This window comes from Lutra lutra, chromosome 14 (assembly GCF_902655055.1).
Source record: "Lutra lutra chromosome 14, mLutLut1.2, whole genome shotgun sequence".
Taxonomy (NCBI): domain Eukaryota; kingdom Metazoa; phylum Chordata; class Mammalia; order Carnivora; family Mustelidae; genus Lutra; species Lutra lutra.
The window spans coordinates 16064260-16078500 of NC_062291.1; the positions used below are offsets into that span (position 1 = coordinate 16064260).

At 40.4% G+C, this 14241-nt stretch overlaps 1 protein-coding gene across 4 annotated transcripts in view; it reads left to right on the top strand.

The window, feature by feature from the left end:
- The window catches only part of PRKG1 (protein kinase cGMP-dependent 1), a 1261510-nt gene that overhangs the window by 1201470 nt on the left and 45799 nt on the right, over positions 1 to 14241 (top strand). The window lies entirely within an intron of this gene.

Genomic DNA, 14241 nt, shown 5'->3' on the forward strand with positions numbered 1-14241 from the left:
CATTTAGGAATCACAATGACATTTAAGATCCTTTTTATCTTCCCCTAGAGGTAATGCATTTTGTAATGTGCTATTGTGTTACAAAGAATACAATATATTCAGGGCACAAATGGAAGGCAGTTTTCTCACAAGAAAGGACTCGGTATTTTTAGCAATCTCTCTAAATAATAGAAATATCGGGCGCCTGGGTGGCTCAGTGGGTTAAGCCGCTGCCTTCGGCTCAGGTCATGATCTTGGGGTCCTGGGATCGAGTCCCGCATCGGGCTCTCTGCTCAGCCAAGAGCCTGCTTCCTTCTCTCTCTCTCTCTCTCTCTGTCTGCCTCTCTGCCTACTTGTGATCTCTGTCAAATAAATAAATAAAATATTAAAAAAAAAATAAATAAAAATAAATAAATAAATAAATAATAGAAATATCTTCTGTAGCTCTCACAACACCTGTAGTACTAGAAAGACATTTGACAAGGTGACCTAGAAGTGCCCTCTTTTCACTTCTTGGGGAAGGAGCACTGCACCTGTGTCCCGTTACATTCTTGCTGTTGTTCTGTGGGTAATGAGTGAGAACTTGTTTTGCAAGCAATGGAAACAATGGCGGTTTCTTTGTTACTTCTTAACTTTATGTTTCTACTTTCTGAATCCCTCCCCTTCCTGAGGAGGTAGTTAGTGATGCCATAGCTTTACCGTCTGTTTCAGCTACAAAACTCAAATGTTCACTTTCTGTTAGAAAACCTAAAGCAGGTGTTTATCACTTCTCGAGATTTGGAATTCTTTAAGGCAAGTACATGTGAAGTTCAAGTGCAGGTAGGTGAGGCTGAAGTTACAATCCTGCTGACATTTTTCTGAATGAAAAGAAAACCTTTCTTTTGTAAGAAGATTCTTTGAGCCACTGTGGCTGCCCATCACCTCCCTGCTGTAATCATGGCAGCCTCGTTCTCATTACCTCAGTTTAAAATCCAAACATAATCGTAGTTTGGATTCTGATTTGGGTTTTCAGTGGAAAGTAAAAGATGGGACTTGAAGAGGTAGCGGCCAAACCAGCAATTTAAGCCCCTGCTTTGCTGATCTCTGAAGAGATGTGTCTGGACAGAGGGGACCGGAGCTAAAGAAAAGGGCACTGTTGTACTTAAGGCATCAGGGGATCTCTTTTCAAGAGAAAGACCTGCTTTTCTCCTTTTGTCTCAGCCAGGAAAACGCTATTCAGAAAAATCATCATATCAAGCCTGGAAGGAGAGGACTGTCTTCTAGTTCCTCTCCCAAGCTTCTTAGGCTGTTCTGCATGTCCCCTGCTGGGCAGGGCACTTGAACGAGAGTGTTCCCTTTGCCACCTGAGCCCCTCTGACAGGACATCTCAGCGACAGGTGCATAAGGAAGGGCTCAATTTTAGCAGAGCATGTGGTCCCACAAGGATGGCGGGATTGTAAAAGCAGTGACAAGGCTTTTCTTCCCATGTCTCCGCATGCTCTGTCTGGTGTGTGGACCCTAGACAGCATTTCTGTGGCTCAGACCAGGCTCTTGAGGTCAGCAGCATGGGTGGAAGTGGACCGTAGATCATGTTTGCTAGAAGGGTGAGCCACAAGACAGGGCCCCTGAGTAGAGTCCAAAGCTGTCTCATGTCAATTTCATCTCAAAAACATTAGCCCTCCAACGAGTCTCTTTTCCACTGCCAAAAAACATCCCCCTGATGTTAACTGTACCATATTAACAGCATAGTTAATAGATTTGGGTGACATGATAGAATGTTGCAAATACAACATTGGAGCCTAAAAAAGAACATACATCTTCTGTATACTATTTCTCCTTCTGTTGTTATTTGTCAGGAAAACGATCAAGATGGAATTCTCTGTCTCTTCTCCTTTATTTTTATCTTCACAACTCACCTCAGGGAATGTTTGTCTCATAAACATTACTCAGTGGGATAAAGACATTGTAAATCTTGTCAGGTCTTTATCAAAGGCATATTTGTGATGATCTGCCAAAGGCAAGAAAGTGGAGGATTTGAAATTGAGCTGCCCCTGCTAAAGGCACACTTAGGAGTCTCTGCTCTGGAAGGAGGCATCTGTGGCGTCACCCACCCGTTCCTGAAGGAATCAGCAAGATCATTTGTGCCTCTAGAACATGGCCAGGTCTTTGTCCTGTTTCCCAGTGAGCTGCCCTCATGGTGGCCTTAAAGAAGTGACTCAGAGGTAGTAAGCTCCTAGAAAATGGGAGAGAGATCTGTTTGCAGGATTGGGTCACTGAGCAGATTCTTGACAATTCTGATTTTGGCACCTGTTCGTCCTCAGAGAGGACCCTCTCTGACTTTCTGTGCGTTCCTCTTGAGTCTCTGTGTCATGCTTTCCAGGCTCCGGATCGTGAAGGTCATTGTCTGACTCTGTATCTATTGCCTGACTGAGGCCAAGAATATGATGCTGGATCGTGTCTCCCACAAGCTCAGGGAAGACTCGAACGGAAGGACCTAGTCCTGAAACCACATGAGTGTTGTGCTTTTCCTTCGTCTGAAGGACGGCTCATAAATTCCATATCCTCTAAAAGTAATACCTGGTAGAATGGTGGGAAGTTTATTAAATTTAAACTTGAAAAGGAGATCCTCACATAGGCTCCTTTTAAAAGGGATGTTAGAATGGACTGTAGAAATCTCATGCTTCCTTGATCACATATCCCATCAATTTGATAGCTCCTGATTCTAAGATGGTTTAGAAATTCGAAGGTGAAAAGATAACATGCACTGTATTGCATAGCAGCAATACAAAGAGATAACCAGAGTGTATTAGGAGCACCAGAAACCACCAATTAGAATATTTCCAATGAAGAAACTGAGAATCACGGAAAAGAACAAAACATCAACTCTATGACATACTTGTGTATTCCTGTGTCTCTAAATTAATGTGATCTCTGTATAGTAACATCCCATTCATCTCTAGTTTGCTAGACACACAACTCTACTAGCTAGATCCCAGCTGAGGGGAAGAACAGCTACTTGGAGAAGCAAACATCCGTGGACAGGAAAATCAGGCAGTTAGTAGTGACGAAAAGTATCAGGCACACCATGCAAACTCCATGAAAGGTAACAATCATCTTATTATTACTGATTGCTTACAGTTCTGTTTCACGTGCATTTATCTCATTTATTATTCACCACAACCTGTGGAGTTGGTTAGTGTGCCCGTGAGACAATCAAAGAAAGCTGAGGTGTAGAGGGATCCTGAAGCCTGTCCAAACTCATGTGGCCAATCCAAGATAGAGCCGGGATTTGTCCAGAACACACAGCTCTGGAGACGGTATTTAATCATATTGTATTATTGCCTCCTTAGGTAATCACTGATCATATGGATATATTATAGGTACAACTGTAGCAAGTTCAGCTCTCTGGCTTTTAGGGACACAAGATAAGTATATCTGGGTCAGAAATAGTTGGTAAGATTCCCTGACTCTGGTGAGAGATAATGCTTAAAAACTGAGCAATTAATCCCAAGTATCACATAGTAGGAGTATGGTTGGGGGTCCTCCCAAGTAGAGGTACCCACACATGGTTGATTATTGGGAATGATAGCCTCTGAACACTGTACTATGTTCAATAAATTATGCTTTAAATGATTTGGAAGAAGATAATCCATTCTAGAAATATTGATGCCCTAGGGTTGTTTTTTTTTTTTTTTTTCAAATTTTTGTAATACGGTGAGAGATCCATGTGGTAATCAAAAAAGAAAAATTTCAATAATATGGACAGTGTCCTTCCTCAGGGAATACCCCCATCCCTAGAGGGCACTAGATAATTTGGGCATCACTATTAAAGAAACAGTTATCCTGGGATGCCTGGGCGGCTCAGTCAGTTAAGCATCTGCCTTCAGCTCAGGTCATGATCTCAGGGTCCTAGGATTGAACCTCATATCAGGCTTCCCACTAAGACTGAGAACTCATTCAGATATTGTGTTTGCTTGGGTGGACATCCAGCATCCACACTGCACTGCTGATAACAAGTCAAGTCAAGGCGATGCTCCCATCCCACATATAGCTGCTTCTCTTGTCACAAGCTCTTGCAAAACCAAATTCATCCATCGAGGCCATGTAAACCTGGTAGTCGTTAACTTCTGAGAGAAAGTCAGTAACTTGGATCAAGAAAAAGGAGGTCACAAAAGGAGAACTGAGAGTAGGATGTAGCCAGAAGGTCAACTTGATCTGGAGAAAATTTGTGAGGAAAAGGAAGCCACACATGGAAAAAACAGTCTCTAGCTGTTAAACAATATAAAGAATAACCATAATAAGCTCTGAATGCCCCTTCTCATTTTCTTCATTTTACTCTCTGTTATTTACTGATGATTTAAAAAGGGAGGAAATGACCCTGTCTATTCAAGGGGCTATATACAAGGCAGAGCCAGGAGGTTCATAAAGTAGTGAAATAAATGCATCATTTGTATTATATGCACACAGAAAAATACTCATAACCTAATATTAGAAGTCACTTAGCATTCTAACAGATTGCTCAACGATAAAGTCTTTTAGTGCGTAGTTGTCTTTAAAATCCATTGTTACAAAATAAAATAAAATCCATTGTTACAAGCACAGAGAAATGACCAAGATGTGCTAACCCAGAAGTGAAGGTCAGTTTAAGTGTAATTTATTTCAATCAGTGGTACAATTGACATGAAATGTGATTGAAAATTAGTTCTAAATGTCCATGACAAGTGAGACATGTACTCAGACAAACAATTATGGTAAAAATTTGGTATACATGTAGATAAGAAAAGAGGCAGTAATTTGATGGTATGAAGTTCTTCCCTCAGTGCTGTAAGAAATGTGTGGCAAGAGACGGGTTTTTACTCTTGTGGCCATCAGCATGCAAATCCTAAGTAGTGTATTTTGTCATGACCCTTTTAGATTATTGGGCAGAAAGCTGAGTAGTGTGGACATGTGTGATGCTTTTTGGCACACCCCATCCTGAGAGGGGACACATCTCTAAGGTAACAATTATGGAGAAGATTACATTTTAATACAGCTCCTTTTACAATCATTGGTTCCTAGAATGAGATACTGTGTTATAAACTACAGAATTCCTATCTCAGCCAGATGATCAAGGTTTACATCATCAGTGATAGTCCTATCAATAATACTACATATCCTTGCTATCGTGTGATGAAAATAGCACTCTACTTTCATAGTCTTGCTCCCCAAAAAAACTTACAACCCTAGCAAAAACCTAGAAAATACCAGATAAACCCAAAATGAGGGACGTGCTATGAAACACAGACCAGTATTCCTCTGTACCATCAAGGTCATGATAAACAGGAGAAGTCTGAGAAGCTATGTCAGCCAAAGAGACTCTTCAGAGACAGGACACCTAAATGTAATATGGTAGCCTGGAAGGAAGGCTGGAACAGAAGAAGAAGATTTAGTAGAAACTAAGGAGATCTGAATAAAAATATGGACATCAGTGAAAAAGAGAGAAAGTGAGGAAGGAAGGGAGGGAGGGAGGAAGGAAGCAAAAAAGGAAAGAAGGATGGATGAAAGGGCCCCAAACCCTGTAGATTGCTTTATCATCCAGTTGTATTGACGGCAACCTAGGACAAGGCCATATTTTGCCTCCAGGTGGCAGTTACTTGTTGACAAATGTGTGCTATTTCCTGAGACAGTTTATTTGATAAATGCACCGTTACTATTACTAAACAACCTGACAGAGCGAATTTTTTGCTTTGCTTTCTTTTTCCTCACTTATTATGTTCTCTACTAAGGAAAAGATTTACAGGTTTTCCCCCTTTCCAGTATAGGTGGTGTTCTCAAAGATCACTAGAGAATAATGATTTAGAACCGGGGACACAGCTCCCCTGTGTTACTGTAGACATGTAATAGGTGTCTGTCACATACAGGCACAAATCAACTCTAGTAGTTCCTTAAAACTCACATGTTGTTACCAGGGTTGGGTTCTTGGGCCCCCCAACATAGAAATGAGGCACACGAGGCTTTATTAGGGTCACAGATAAAGTTGAAGGGAGGCAGAGTGCTGACAGAGTAAAGGTAACCTGGCTTCCCCAAACGGAGAAGAGACTCGGCTTAGGCAGAGAAAGTTGCCCCTGGGGTTCCCACTCGGGTGCACACTCAGCGGTCCAGGATGCTAATGAGGGAAAGAAAAAAAAACAAACCCACTTCATCCTGATTGGCTGGAAGAGCCTTGCCCTGATTGGTTGATGGAGGCAGGTTATTCCCACAGTTCACTGGTGCTTTTTAGAGCGGAGTCCTCTGTTTTCAGTCCTGCAATATATGGGGCCTATATGGGGCCAAATCCTGGCCTCATCCTGGGTCTCCTCTGTACGAAAGTGGTTTAGCAACACCAGCCCACTGAGTGCCCCGATTCCAAAACTTTTTTTCCTTTGAGGGCTTTTTCGCCTGGTCCCTACCAGTCTCAGTATGATTATTAGTCTTGGTAAGTAACATCTGCATAGACTTGCCTATACATCGTAGGATAAAATATTGCTGCCTGGCCCCAACTCCCAAGGTTTTATCAGCTCTCTTTGTAACCATAATTCTGATGGGAATGCGTGGGGAGTGGGAGCCCCGGGTCCGTCACAGTGTGTGGTGCAGTGCATTTGAGTTCTCTTGTGGACATCAACACTTGTCTTTCCTGCTTGCCGCCTTGGTAACTGGGAGCTGACAGCAGAACTCCCTTACCTGAAAGCCTCTGGTAGTATTTCCTGAAATAGGAGCTCCAGGAGACATGGATTAGAGGAAGAGTGGGGAATAGGACCCCAAAGGAGGAAAAGGGAAAGTGTGTATCTCAGGACACTTGGCATCCCAGAACCATCCAGCTGCAAGTAAATTTTGTAGACCTGTGTAGTGCAAACCCTTTATTTTACAGAAAGAGAGTGTCTTGCTCGGGTCTGTGCTGGGCCAGTTCCTGGTCATTTCCTTTATTATATCCCCAGAGGATTGGGAGGGTGTGTGGATCTTCTAATGTTCTTGCCACACACTGCATTTTACTGGCTTTTCCTTCTTTGGCCCACTGTGATCATGACCATGGGTCCCCTGTCCCTTAAGTTCCTGGAGAGTCCTTCAGGGATAAAGGGGAAACAGACAGATGGGAGTACACAGCATTGGTTCTAAGTCCAGAAATAAAAGCAGATCCCTAGTGTTTATTTGAGCCCTAACCCTACTGTTCCCATTTCAGTGTTCTGACTCCTTTAAGAGTACAACTGGGACTAATTTTAAGATGAAGGTTAGAGTTCTCAAGTCCAGGAAGGTGGGGCACAAGGCAAATAAAAAAGGTGGAGATAACCATGCCTTCTGCCTTTACTCTTCCCATAAGTCAGACCTCAGGGAAGTACCTCTCACCTTCATCTTCGTGCCTCCCGCCACTTTGGAAAAATACCCATTGTGGCAAAATTCTCATTCAGTTTCCCTGATGACTCTGTTTGCCATAACCCACAACTCTAAAAGAAAAGGTGGGTGAAGACAGTCCACGTTTTCCCCTGAAATAGAAAAATATCTTTTCTACCCAAAGACTTTTCTTTATAGGTCATGTTTAGTCTATGTGTTATAATATTGGGAAAAAAAGAGGGGGGGAATTTAATCTTAACCTTAAAATTAAAGTCCCAACTGTAATAAGTTGTACCATATTACTTAAATATACTCTAAGTTTTACATTTGCCTTACATTTGCCTTTAAATTTGCCTTTAAATTGCCTTTAAATGCCTTTACATTTGCCTTACATTTGCCTTATTTCAAATATCAGAATATTATAAAAACTGCAAAGATAGAATCATATAGTAAAAAGATCACATGTCAAACACCTGGCCTGTGTCCCCAAGTCTTTGGGACCTTGGCTAAGTTGCTTACCGTCTCTGGACTTTACTTTTTATCTTTAAAAAATCAGAGGTTGGGTTAGGTGAACTCCCAATGATGTCAGTCCAGATTTTGAACCATGTTAGTATCTCCAGACTTTGAAATAAAAATATCTCTAAAGTTGTATGATTCTCTCCTATCTTGCTTAAAAGTAAGTTAAGTTTTTAGGAGCAAATGTAACTATGCCATGATTTGAAACTTGAGCAAATGTTCTAGCCCTACTTCTGCTATTTAATTTCTGAAACCAACCACTTATCAATGACTGGTTTGCCCCACTGAAAAAGAGAAGGAAAAGTATTTGTTATCCCATCTTCACAGAGAATCAGGAAGGATAAATTAAATGAGAGAAATTTAAAGTCCTGGGAAGAAAGGTGCTTTCAAAATGCAGAATATTTGAATTACTATCAGTCTTATTATGCAGCAGATATGAGAAATGCAATTTTCCTGTGTATTCCTGTTGGCTGTATCTCCTCAAGGGAATATATTTGAAAGAGAAGTAGAACTATTTCATGATTAGAGTACTCAAAAAAAAAAAAAAAAAAGTCTGCTTATTCCTGAAAACTACAATTTTTAAAATACAGAGAACAAAGTAATATTATCTCAGATTCCCTGAAGTCAAGATCACACTTTCTGGCAAAAATTGACATAATGAAACACTTTATATTCATTAAATTACTTTTAAACTTTTTATTTCTAGAAGTTTCTATCACTGCTGCTTAAAGAAGAGTGACTATACGAACAACTGTCCCTGTGTGTCTTATGACCAAGTAACTGAGAAATCATCCCTTTTTGTTTAGAATTTTAGGAATAGGGTTTCTCATGTTAACAGGGACTTCTAGAAAATCGGTTTAGTTGAAAACCATGATTCTTTCAACAGGAAATAACTCCCTGTTCAAACCTTAAGTTATAAAATGGTTCACTATGTTTTCCAATGAAGTCAAAAGATTCTACTTTCAGGTTCAGTTATCGATGAAACTTTTAATAGAGTTAAATTAATAAGAGATGACGATAGTTTAGTTACAGAGTTAAGAAAGACTACTCATTTTTATTTGGGTGGCTGACTCAGCTAACTCCAGACATCTGAGAATCAGGGGAATAAGGAAGGACGTGGACGTACTAACTGTACATACACAGAGTTGAGGGAGACCTGCAGTTTAAGCCCAAATCACATTTATTTTAATGTGCAAACATTATTGGTCCGGTTTCTAATTCTACTTTCTCTCTCTTAAGTTGGTTTTCTGGCTGAATTTCTACAGACCTACAAATTACCAAATGAACCAAGCTTTATGAAATCAGGAACTACTACTACTGCATAAAGTCCTGCATACCAAATTGATTATTCACCGGACAGGCAGAATTATATCCTGGTTATTTCATAGACCATGTGTGCATCTTTTGTGCTTTAAGGCTCACTTTCTGAAATCTCTTATCCTCTTTTTAACTATTTCTATATATATTTATAGCTTTCTGTGCTCTTTGATCATATTAAAATGTGGGGGAGTGCCTGGGTGGTTCAGTCAGTTAAAGGATTGCCTTCGGCTCAGGTCATGATCCTGGGGTTCTGGGATCCAGTCCCACATTGAGCTCCTCCTGCTCTGTGGGGAGACAGTTTCTCCCTCTCCCTCTGCCTTCTGCTTCCTCTGCCTTCTGCTTCCCCTGCTTATGCTCTCTCTCTCTCTCAAATAAATAAATAAAATTTAAAAAATGTTTTAAAAGATTTCTAGGCATTTATCTGGACATTTAAGGATTCTGACAAATTGTAAAATTCATTCTTACTAAATGTAAATTTGTTGATACTCCTAGAAAGGCCCAAATGTTGGCAAAATCAGGACTTGGAGGTACCAAATCATTGGCAGAAGTAGGACCACAAGTCCTTAACTTTTGTCTGTATGCTAGGATGCTCTTTTGTTATTTTTAAGTCCAGAGTAGACATTGTCCAACTGAATCATCTTACTGAAGTTATAGAATAAGAAACTTAGTCATAGATGAGAGTCCATGTAGTTACTGAAGAATTTCACTTTTATATATTTCCAAAATGTGGTAAAACTAAACTCATCAAGAAACAAAAATATACCCAATAGCGGATGAGCTCGGGCAAAGCCATGGTAACTATTTTGCAGGTGGATTAGATGCTAAGACTTTATGGACTTTATGTGATTTTCCTTGGAGACTTTTAGAGTAGGCTTCTGAAGCAATGTAGATTATAGATGAGTGGGGCTAAAGCAGAAGGGCTACAGTAGCCTTTGGTTCCATTGACTCTTAATTACTGGCATTTGTAACCCTTCTACAACTATTATGTTCCTTTGACTCCTTGAGACTTACATTAAAAATGCACATGATACAATCTGCTTTATAAGATAATGCTAAGCTATGACTGCTATCCTAATCTCAAGATAAAAAATTTTAAGTTCCACACATATTTGTACTGGGTAGAATCATCATATGTGGTTTCCAATAGAGCGAGACATTTACTTCTTAATAATAATGGTCACTTACCAAGTACAGAGCCCAGTTCTGTGGTTGTGAGATGATGACACCGTTGATTCATGGCCCTATGGCAACAGTGGGAAAACGATTGTGAATAATGAAGGACAACTGATTCTTATTCCATGGCTTTGTGGAATCTGGTAATATTGGAAAAACATAAATGGTTATTATCTATTTCCTAAAAACAGTGAATGTAATACTGTGAAGATATGTGGTTGTATATGTAGAGAGGCTGAGATTATTTCTGGACTGTTCTGTTTCTAGGTTATGCGTATATGCCTTGTTCTGCTCATCTTTACACCTGCTGCTTTGCATTTTCATCACTTTTGAAACTTCTTGGTATAAAGGCAGAGCTGAAAAGAGAGAACATCTATACAACTTCATTCCTTTTAATCAGTTCTTTAAAAAAAAAAGTTTAGTATTTCATTATTTAAAGAGTACCCTATACAGATCAGCTATTGTCTGTGGATTCTAATTACCTAGAGCCCCGGCTGAATGTTATAGTCAGGGCTGTTTGGGAAATGATAAATTATCTCTGCCTCCTTCACCCAATGTGGTTAATTTCTTATTGTATAGTCATTTTTGTGTTGTTGACCTATTTTAAGGTCATATCAAAAAGGGCTTGTCCATATTTGCACTTTTCTGAGAAGATCCATTGCTTTCACCCCATACTAAAATTTTTCAAAATAAAATTTAAAATATAATTATTTTAAATTAAAAATATTAATACTAAAATAATAATAACAATATTCTTTTCAGAAATCAATACCTCAAACTAAATTGAGGACATTGGAAAATATACTTTCTATGCCTTTCTAGATTTTAAGCAACCAAACATCGCAAACTTTATTTCTTCCTGAAAAAGTTTCCCCTAGCACTTGGCAACTGTCCTTTTCATAAGTGCTGTTTCATGGATGAATTTTAGAATTGAATGAAGCTGGGCTCAATTCCTTGGGCCCCATTAGAAACTTGGGTTCCACACTGACCTCCTTCGGGCAAAATAAATTTATTTAGTAGAACGACATCCATTTATTTAACCAATTTATTTAGTCTCCTTTCGCACTCAAACTTTTACCAAGTCTAAAATAAGTAGAACATAACTGATGGATTCAAATTATCTTCAAATCATCCCTGAGTAAAAAGGAAGAGTAAAAATGAGTCTCCCAGTTATAAACAAGTGTAGATAACTGAAGAGACAGATCATCCACAGTTTAACTTTTTACAGAGGTCCCTTCCTGGTGTGATTTCCACCATAACAGAATAACAGAAGTTATTTAAAAAGGAGAAGAATACAGGGTCTTATGATATAACTCTTGTCTGTAAAGAGTAATCTAAATGAGAAATAAATGCATGAAAAATATTAAGCAAATCACATGCCCTGGGTGGGAAAGAAAAAATAAAGCACGCTGTGGTAGCATTCCTACCTGGTTTGAACTCTCTGAGAATCAGGCCCCAACACAGAATGGAATGGAACATCAAGAAGATGTTATCTGAAGGGTTCTTGGGTGGCTCAGTGGGTTAAAGCCTCTGCCTTCGGCTCAGGTCATGGTCTCAGGGTCCTGGGATCAAGCCCTGTGTCTGGCTTTCTGCTCAGTGGGGAGCCTGCTTCCCCCTCTCTCTCTGCCCACTTGTGGTCTCCCTCTGTCAAATAAATAAAGCTTTTTTAAAAATCTTAAAAAAAAAAAAAAAAAGAAGAAGAGGAAGACATTATCTGAAGGGCCCTCAGAATGTATTTCACCAACTGCTAGATTAGAATCACCCCACTAGGGAGTATTTTAAAAAGTCACCAAGCCGTATTAGCAAAGTAATTACCAAGATTAGCAAGTACAATGGCAGTGTTACCAACCTCTTTTCTTTAAAACATGAAATATTTTCTTTAATGGTAATTGTGCCTTCAGTGTATGGGGCCATATATGTTTAGGTGGATTTTAATGGCTACAGAGAAAATGTCTACTATTAACATGAGAGTTAATATATCCATCCCATTAATGAAAATACCATCAGTAGTTAATCCCAGAGTGAGTATAAACAAAGTCAGGATTTTGCTGTAGAAATGCAAACACAAAACAGCTAAGCTTGTGATTTCTGCGTTCTGTATCTGTTTTTGTTTTTTTAGCAATGTTCCCTTTTTGTTTGTTTGTTTGTTTGTTTGTTTTAAGCTCTGTTAGCCATTACTGGTCATTTCAAGGGGTCTAGGATCAGAGGGCAGGGGCCCAGACAAGTTTGTAAGAGCCCCCAGCCCTCTTGGCATGAATACATCACCCCCAGACTCACTGGGCAGCTACTGATTTCCCAGGACCATTTTAATCCTCCCTAAAATGCTCCCATGGTTTCTGGAATTCCCTTGGCTTTCAGAGAAGTTGGAGCTATAATTCTCAATGCTTGCTATACATCAGAATCCCCGAGGGAGCTTTAAAAAAAATACAGGTATTTGGGTACTGCCCCCCAAAATTTCTGCTTCACTCACTGTGGTAGGACCCACATTACATGGTTTCTGGGCGATGCTCGGGTAGTTCTGGGTGCACACAGGGCTGGAGATCACTAGCCTAGCTTGACAGAGCCCAAGTGTAAGGATTTGGGAGTAACTTCAGGAACTATAAGAACACCACACTTTATTAGCTATATAAAATGGTATCAGAATAATCTGAAAGAGTTTACCCTCACTATGTCTGAGATTTCGAAATCTGGCAAGCACATAGGATATTACTCAGAAGCAGTCTCATTAAGACTTTGATTAGCCTGCCGAGAAATGCTTGACCGCATACAAACCATGACAGGGTCTGATCCCAACAGATGTCCTTGTAAGCACCTGTTGAAGTGAACTCTGCCACTGGCCCTTTAAATGGGATGGAGTTTTAATTTTCCAAAGTAGTGGACCAGTCGGAATGCTAGAAATGCACATTTGCTGCTTATGTCCCATTCTAGTAAACCATCTCCAGAATCGCTATGCCAATCTTTTGACTGTGTGCTTAACAAGAGAAGTCTACAACGCCATCAGGATTGGCCAGCAGCCTCGTTTATGGAGGTTCATTAGAGGGAGTGCATGGCTCAGAACCAGCCAATAATGAACATGAGGTCGTTTGTACCCTCTCATGAGTCTGTCAAGAATTGTTTAAAACCGCAACTGGGGTTGTAACTTGGGGAGAATGTCTAAAACCTCACCTAGAACGCTGTTTCACGTCTCTTCCAAGTGGAGAGTCTAAATTTGTGTTGGATTTCCAAGGAATAGCTAAAATGTTACACGGCTTAATGCCACGCACGCCTGCGGGTGACTCTATCCCGAAACTGACAAACCAGCGGCGTTCGGATCATCCTCTCAAGCACATTCATCATATCTATCTATAGCGTAGACCGCGTCGGGTACCGCCTGGCTGAAGGTCATAGGTTGCACAGAGCTATCCAGAGACTTCAGTTTGGAGACAGCTGAATTACTCCCTGACCTGACATGAGTGAGAGGGAGGGTCATCTTCACTGTTATGCCTTCCTGCCCTTTCTAAAAATAGTAGGGCCTTTAATAAGAAGATATTTTAAGCCTCTCATATTCACTTGTCTCATCAGGAGAAGCTTATTTTGGCCGCTTGCGTGTGTCAGATGTGCCTGGGGCAGAGCTAGACTTCGGAGCATGGTCTTTGCTCCTCCACACCGCTCCTGTAAGACACTGGCAATCATAAAGGCACTGGGATGACCAGCTGAGAGGCAGTGGGTAAACATAAACGGAGGGGAGACACGTTTTAGGAAGGTGAATATGCTTCCGAAATCCTCCGTTTCAGACATTGGCACATCAGTCCTCTGCTTTTTGGATCTGTTCTAAAACCTGACTGTGATGCCTCTCCAGAGACCTCAATGATCTTGCTGCTCTTAATAAATTCTGATAGGAGCCACTGCCAGCCTCCGGAAAAGAGAAACTCATGAGAAACCGCCTTCCCA